The sequence below is a fragment of the Lathyrus oleraceus genome, chromosome 4 (genome assembly GCF_024323335.1).
Source record: "Lathyrus oleraceus cultivar Zhongwan6 chromosome 4, CAAS_Psat_ZW6_1.0, whole genome shotgun sequence".
Taxonomy (NCBI): domain Eukaryota; kingdom Viridiplantae; phylum Streptophyta; class Magnoliopsida; order Fabales; family Fabaceae; genus Lathyrus; species Lathyrus oleraceus.
In genome coordinates, this window is record NC_066582.1 from 209,134,665 (window position 1) to 209,143,614 (window position 8,950).

Genomic DNA, 8,950 nt, shown 5'->3' on the forward strand with positions numbered 1-8,950 from the left:
TCATTTTCATCACTTTTTGAACCCTGCGAATTTGTGCACTCTCTCTGCAACCTCTCTCACCCTCACCAAAGCTCTCTTATTCTCTCTCACAGAAAAGCCATTGAAGCTTCACGTTGAAGCTTCAATTTAGCTTGAGCTAAACCACGTCACTCTCACTCTGTTACCAAAGTTCCAGAAGAAGAAGAAGGAAACGAAAAGAAGAAGAAGAAGAAGGGAGAATCAAGATCAGAAAACTTATCGGCGAATTCTCCGATCATCTTCTCCGATATGTCATTTACAATTCATTGTCGTTTTCGTGCTTTGATCATACCAGAGCATAGCATTTAGGTTGACAAACGAAACCCCCATGGTGTTAGGAATTGATCTTCAGTGAGCGACATTTAATTGGACTTTGAGTAGGTTAGGGTTCTTCCTTCTTTTAGGTTCGATTCAATCAATCCATTGACTGTTGCTCAATTTCCTTGCCATAGGCGTATCCAGTGTGTCATTATGCTTAAGTTGGTGGTGGTTGTTAGGTAGAAGCCAACACCGGCGCCGGCGACGGCCGCCGGTGCGGCGGTTCACGGTGGAAGGACGGTGAGGTAGATTTGAAAGAGCGCGCGCATGTGAACGTTTTTGACTCTGTTGACTTGTCCAAGTCAACAGAGGTGAGTTGATTGGGCTTAAGTGCCCAGGCCCATGGGGATTACTCTTTACACACCAATTATTACTAGTGAACCCTCAGAGATTAGTGATGAAAGTGGAATTGGGCTTCGTCAAGCTCATTAGCACCATTTGTTATTTCCCTCCTTTTTCACTTCTGCACCCCTTATTTGGATGTTTGTTGGAGCATTGGGCTCATACGACCCATTCCCAAATTCGTTGAATGCGCCCCATTTTTTTGTTGTCTGGCTGTACAAAAAAACATTAATGGGCTCAGCTGGCAGCCCATTAATCTGAATTCAATTCGCACCCCAGTTAGCCGTTACACCCCTTTTCCAATTTTATTTGTTTTCTTTGATTTTCTTCTATTGTTTTGCATTTTTATTAGGCTAATTAGATTGTTGGTTTAATTAGGTTAATAAATCTTGATTTTAGGATTTAATTAGCATATTAGGATTTAAATAGAATTTTTCTTAGAATTAATTAGGGTTTTTGGTTAGGTTCAATTAGAAACAAATAGGTTTTATTAAATTTAGAATCATCCCATTTTCAACATTAGGATTAGAATTCATCTTTAGGATTTAATCAACTTTAAACCATGGTTAGAATTTGACATATTTCACCATTAACCATTTTTCCCTTTATGGGCTTATTTTGTTATTTTTGTGTTAAAATTGTATGCTCCCCTTAGGATTAAAATGCAATTAATTGTAGGACTTAACATAGAATTTTAATCATGATTTTAATCAATATTTTGACATTCTCCCTTAGGATTTCTAATCTAACTTAGAATATTCAACCAATTTCTAATGCATGATCCCTTAGGCTAGTTCTAACAATTACTAACTTCAATTAGATCCAAAAATTAGTTCCCTTCAAAACTAAAATCGGACCCCTGATTAAATTGATCAAAAGCAATTATGATTAATTAAATCCTTTGAACTTTTATAAACCCCCAGTCTAATTGAGTGACCAAAACACCCTTGGTCACTTAGTAGGACTTTTCTTTCACGCTGTGGAGCTCAAGGCCTCGAGACAAGATCTTCAATCAAGGCATCTTCAGCTATACCAAGCAGCGGATTATTCAAGCACATCAAAGGTGGCATCTTCAACACTTGTTAAATCAAAATTAGAAGAGTGTGACACGAGCCTTAAGCAATAGAGAAGGAGTGGGACTGGAGTATTCCTACCCCCATTCTGAGTATCTTTAGGTATGGGACGTATGACTCAACGCTCATCGTATTCACCTCCATTCATAGACTTTAGCACAATTCTAACCATACAATTGACAAGTCTCTCCCTACAAACTCAAAAACAACAAAAGCAAGGACAACTTCAACAACTTATCAATCATGAATCAAGTTATACGATACGAGCCTTAAGTAATGGAGAAGGAGTGGGACTGGAGTATTCCTACCCCCATTCTGAGTATCTTTGGGTATGGGACGTATGACCCAGCACTCATCGTATTCACCTCCATTTATAGACTTTAGTGTAATTTGAATCTAACGATTGATAAAGTCTTCATCTTCCATACAAGAAACAACTACAAAGACTCTTCTCTCTTCTCTTGAAGTTTAAGACGAGAGTCACATGCCACGAGTCTTAAGTGGTAAAGAAGGAATGAGACTAAAGCTTTCCTACACTCATTCTGGATATCTTTAGGTGTGAAACGTTTGGCTCGTTGCTTATCGTATCCACCTTTACCCATAGACTTTAGTGTGATTCTCATTCAGTAACTATCAAGTCTCTCCATTCCATTCAAATCATTTCAATCTCAATCATCCATATCTTCTTGCCTCCAATCAATTTCTTTTTAGCCCTAGTGGGCTGAACTACGAACGCTCTGATTTCCTTATTGCACTATAAGGGTATGTAGGCAGGAGAACCCGGTTTCTTCACGAGCTATCTTATTTATCAATCTACCTAATCTATTTCTACTCCATTCATGAAATCTATACCATTTCTTTGAGATCAATCATACTTCTCCTTGGACTCCTTGTTCATCCTTTTAGAACGTCCTGATGACAGTCCGTCTCTTCAATCGAGGTTTGTTTGGATCTCATCCCAAATGCTAACTTCATCCTTGTTTGGCTCTCATCCCAAACACTAACTTCATCTTTGTTTGGCTCTTATCCCAAACACTAACCTCATCCTTTGTTTGGTGCTTATCCCAAACACTAACCTCATCCTTGTTTGGCTCTCATCCCAAACACTAATTCATCCTTGTTTGGCTCTCATCCCAAACACTAACTTCATCCTTGTTTGGCTCTCATCCCAAACACTAACTTCATCTTTGTTTGGCTCTCATCCCAGACACTTAATTCAGTCTTTCTTTTTGGCTTTATCTTATAGTGGTGGTCCGCTAGTCCACGTATTGGTAAATGCCTACCTACCTCCTCGATTAAAAGTCTATCCTTCTCTTGGATCCAAGATACTATCCTGATTTGATCTTGAATTGCCAATTCTCCAGCAAGTGATACAATACTCCTTGCATCCTAGTTCTGCAATCCTCCCTTGAGTGTTTGTCTTGTGAGTCCCTGTTTCTTAGGGACCATTTCTCTTCCTTTATTTTTGTAGTTCCGAACTACGGATGCTCTGACTTTCTCACTTCATAATGAGAATACGTAGGCACGAGGATGAGAATCCTTGGCGAGCATACTTCTAATTATTCCTCCTTCGCCTTAGGGAATCACTCATATCTTTCATACTCATTACCTACCTTCGATCATAAATCGTTCACCCAGTGACATACTGTCTCTTTGACATTGAAATACACCTTCTTTGGAATTCCATATACATCCTTTTAGGGCGCCTACCGAACAGTCCACATTTCATGCCTAGAGTTGTTTGGCTCTCATCCCAAACATTTAATTCCTTCTTTTTAGCTAAAACCCTACAGTGGCGGTCCGCGAGTCCACGTATTGGTTAACGTTGTTTCCCTCTATGGTAGAAATCTCACTTCTCTTATGGATTCCAACACACTTTCACCTTTTGATTTCAAACAATACCTTTTCAGTCACTTGTCACCAGATACTCTATTCTGTGACTTTGGTCACTTCACTCCATTCATTTCAATGATACCTTCACATTCTACCTTCTTTCATTTCATGTGATATACCTATTCTTTAAGCCAAGTACACTATACCTTTGTTCTCCATCTTGTACCATTTTTTGTGAACCAAAAGCCGATTTGTTCATCTTGTTAGACCCTGTTGCTTAGACGAACATCTCTTTACTTACCTTGCAGCCGCACTTAGGCAACCCTTTCTTTTCGGTTATTCCAATACAGTGATACAAGTGTTATACGCCCTCACTTATTGGTTCACACCAGTCTTACTCTTGGGTTCACACTTTCACCCCTTGTTGGAGTTCAAATAACATTATTCTTTGGTTCAGACCATACCTTCTATCACACTCCTTTCCACCTCCAGCCTCTAGTTCCTTGAACTACGAAGCTCTGAATTCCTCATTGCACTATGAGGATACGTAGGCATGAGGGCCCTAATCCTCACTGAGCACTTTATCTATTTCCTTTCCTTTTCCCCTTCTTTACGAGTAATCTGTAGATAACACGTATTCGAGCGAGAACAATCAAAACGGTTCCCATGGAGTACCATGGATGTTTGGAGTGCTAATACCTTCCCCTTGCATAACCGACTTCCTTACCCAGTATATCTCTTTTCCCCGGGTTTTATCGATGTTTTCCCTTCCCTCTGGGGATAAATAAAGTTCGATGGCGACTCTATTGTATGTTCGAGCATGCGATACGTTCCAGTATATTTCCACTAGCTTCAGCATCATATCATGGAAAAGAATGGTCATGGAAAAGAGTGGTCATGGTTCTCTGGTGTAATGAATGTGGTTTTCCCCATATCTTCAGGTGCCATCCTTATTTGATTATAATCGGAAAATCCATCCATAAACGAAAAGACTTTGAATTTAGTTGTATTGTCTACCAACATATCAATGTGTGGCAAAGGAAAATCATCTTTTAGACTGGCTTTATTCAAATCTCTGTAATCAACACACATGTAGACTTTTCCATCTTTCTTAGGAACAGGCACAATATTGGCCAACCATTACGGATACTCAGAGGTAACAAGAAAACCAGCACCAATTTGCTTCTTCACTTCCTCTTTAATCTTCACTGCCATATTAGGATGAGTTCTTCTCAACTTCTGCTTGACCGGCGGGCATTTTGGCTTCAAAGGCAATTTATGCTCAACAATCTTAGAATCTGAACCAGGCATATCTTGATAGGACCAAGCAAACACATCAGAATATTCTCGAAGAAGGTCAACCAACCCCTTCTTAGCTTCTAGACACAATTGAGACCCAATATTGACTTCCTTTACATCATCTTTGGAACCCAAATTCACTAATTCAATATGTTATTCAAATGGATGAATGGCTTTCTCCTCGTGCTCAAGAAAATGGGATAACTCATCAGATACTTCTTCATCATCGTTCTCTTCCTCAACTTCAAACACAGGGAAATCAATGTTTGGAGATGGGGTAGGATCATTATATTCAATGGGTTTGAGAACCAACCTGCATAATGATTTGATATTTTAATTTTAGAGAAATGGAGTGCAAACAAATATTACGCAGATGGAAAGATTATTATTTATTTATGTTTTTTTTTTATGATTACCATTTTCAGAAAAAGAAAAAAGTAAAAATAAAACATCATAGATGTGGATGAATAAAATTGTATTTCATTGATGATAATAAGGAAAATGCCCAACAATGTTCACTTCTCCCTTAAGCATAGGAGAAGTATTTTTCTAAAAAAAAAAAACAAATTACTTAGAACGGTGAATGACAGTAGGAACATCAACAACAACCCAATTGTTGCAAGTCTGGTCATGTGTCACAAAGTTGGCGCAAGCTTCGCCTTCATCAATGTCCTCTATAATTGCAGTTGAGTGTTGATCATTCTCATGAATGAACCATCCCCTGTGGAAAACTGGTTGCATAACCTTGACATTGGCGTTTAATGGCCCTGGTTGAAATCCTAGCCCTTCCCTATTCTTATTCTCGACGACTTCGACAAGACGATCCCACTTATCAATACTGCCAGCCTGAATAGCCTCTTGTGCATCTTTTAAAGAAGACATGGGTTCCCCATTGATAACATGAAATTATATCACATTTGAAGACTTAATTCAATTAGATTATATTATCATTTACTTTAATTTATCCCATTTTATCAGATATTATGCAGTATTTCTTTTCTATTTATGTCAGGTATCCATTTTGAAGCAAAAGTGAAAAAGGGAAGAAAAGGAGGTGTAGAAAGGAGTAAAAAGGAAACAAATATCAAAGACCAAGCCCAACCCAAAAGAAAGCGCACGTTGTGCCTGTGACGGGCGTCACAAGGGTTGTGACGAGCGTCACACTAGAAGCATCCCTGTGACGAGCGTCACACATGGTGTGACGAGCGTCACACCATTCCACTAGCTTTTTGGCGCAAGTCACGCTCTCAGAAGAATTGAAGAAGAACGTTGAGAGAGTTCGTGTCCTATGCCCACGCCGTGTATTTAGCCATGCTGAAGACTCGTGGGAAACGGAAGGCAGTTACCAAGGCTATTATAAATAGCCATCTCACAAACCTAAAAAAGTCTCAGTTTTTGCACGCTCAGTTTGCCGAAGCTCTGCCAAATTTTCTTTTCACGCCTTTGCTTATTTTTCTTCCTTTCCAGCAACTTAGCATTATTTATTTTATTTATTTCTTTTGCAAGCTTTACATTCTTTTTCCCTTGCAAATTTACCTTTCCAGTTTTAGCTTTTAGATATTTTTCGCATAATAGTTTCTACACCGGAAACTATTGTGCAACTTTATACCGGATTTAACCTTACGTTATATTCCAGTTTTATTTCCTTGATTTAATTTACTGTCTAATTGAAGAATCCAAGAACAAATCCTACCGGCTTGTGGTGGAGTGTTCAAGACCATTGTATTACGCATTCAGGTTCTTTAATTGTTATTTAATTTTTAATGTTTTATTCTATTGTTTATTCATATTGCCTGCCTGGAATGAGTCTGTTTATGCATGATATAAATTCTTATTTATTTAGCATGTCTGGCTAATTTGCCTAGGTATCGGTATGTAAAGTAAGTAGAATAAGGGATCAAGACTGAGTCGGTCTATTTAAACTTAAAATCAAAATCAATCTTTTTACGGTTTCAACTTACAGGTTTAATAACAAGATTTTTTACAAAAGTAAAAGACATAAAGAAGTTAAAATCAATAGAGCGAGAGTTTGAGATTTTAACTGGACAGTGTAAGTTAGGCATTAATTCTAGATCAGGGCGAGAGCAAGTTTTAGAGTTAATTGAATTCTGACCTTTTCCAAAAAGTATTTTTAAAGATTGGATGTGAGGACGAGAGTTAAGCATTTGGATTTAATTATATAACCTAAGTCAACAGAGCGAGAGTTTGAGATAAGGGTGTTTAAAACGGTCAGTATTTTCTTAAAAAGAGTTTCTGCAACTTTATTGTTTTCAAAATATGGTTTTTGACTTAATTATAAGTGACAGCAACATTAATATAAAATCATGGTTTATTCAACAGAGCGAGAGTTTGAGATAGAACCTTTAACCAATAAAGTTAACCGAAACGATTCATTTTAAAACCAAGAAACCGACAAAGACTTGATTCCCTAGTTTTGACGAACTACATACCGATATCCGTTTTATTGATATTTAATCTAGATATTAGTTTAGATCTTAGCTTTTCCCCAAACAATCAAACATTTTCACCTTAGATTTACGTAGTAACCTTAGATAACGGTATATCGATTCATAAGTCCCTGTGGGATCGATATCTTTTAAAACTACGCGATAGAACTGTGCACTTGCAGTTTGTATCCCATTCTCGACTCACCCAGTCGAGCGATCAAGTTTTTGGCGCCGTTGCCGGGGATTTTTATTCAATCGATATCGTAACTCTTCCGTTACGCTGTAGAGACTAAGGTTTCTTTTTCTTCTATTTTCTTTCTTTCGTTGATTTGTATGCCACGCACTCGCTCTCAAGGCGAACCGCTCTATTTACGAATCAACGATATCGAACTATATCTCCGAGTCTTACGACGAATTCGGGAATATCGTGCTGAAAACAATCTCCCTCCTATAAACCTTCCAGATTTCAAAAACATTTTTCCTTCTTTAACCGAGATGGCAGAACCAGCTCGTGCTCTTAGAGATTACGCCGCTCCATCGCAAGATGAACCGCATTCAAGTATTGCTCTGCCCGCAATCGAAGCAAACAACTTTGAACTTAAACCTTCGTTGTTGCAGGCTGTGCAACAGAACCAATTCTCTGGAAATCTTACCGAAGATCCAAACCTTCATTTATCCGTATTTGTTCAATACGCTGATACTGTTAAAGCTAATGGTGTCACTTCAGAGGCAATTCGACTTCGTCTTTTTCCTTTCTCATTAAGAGATAGCGCTAGAAGATGGCTTCAATCTCTCCCTTCCAACTCAGTCACCACATGGAACGAGTTGAAGAAAGTTTTTCTTACCCGATATTTTCCGCCAAGCAAAACAGCTATGTTAAGAGCCCAGATAAACGGATTTAAACAGAAAGACAACGAGTCTCTTTTCGAAGCATGGGAAAGATACAAAGACATGATGAGACTTTGCCCACACCATGGTTTGGAAGACTGGTTAGTAATCCACACATTTTATAATGGTCTCTTATACAATACAAGGTTAACAATAGACGCCGCTGCAGGTGGTGCACTAATGAACAAACCTTACGCTGATGCTTACCAACTTATCGAGAGCATGGCCCAAAACCACTATCAGTGGGGAACCGAACGAACGAATGTGGAAAAACCTCAACCGAAAACTGGCATGTACGAGATAAGTAACCTTGATCACGTCAATGCAAAAGTGGATGCTTTGGTCCAGAAAATTGAAAGTTTAAACGTATCACCTCCAACAGCCGTGGTTGCTATAACTCAGAATTGCGAGGTCTGTGGAATCCAAGGCCACACTCCTGCGGAATGTCAACTCTTGACTGGAATCCAAGCAGAGCAAGTAAACTATGCTAAAGGAAGCCCCTATTCGAATACCTATAACCCAAATTGGAAGAACCATCCAAACTTCTCATATAAGAGTAATAATGCTTTATACGCACCTGGACAGTCTCCAAATCAAGCCCCATCTATATCTCCAGGATATCAGAAACCGAATCCTAACAATAATACCCCTAGAAAATCCAACATGGAAATCATGATGGAAAACTTTATAGCTTCCCAACAACAAACCAATAAAGATTTCTTAAACCAGAAC

General features: G+C 38.6%; 1 pseudogene; it reads right to left on the bottom strand.

Annotated features, from left to right (window-relative positions):
- Window positions 1–8,210: 8,210 nt before the first annotated feature.
- On the bottom strand, window positions 8,211–8,310 carry LOC127077208 (uncharacterized; annotated as a pseudogene).
- Between the last annotated feature and the right edge of the window lie 640 nt (window positions 8,311–8,950).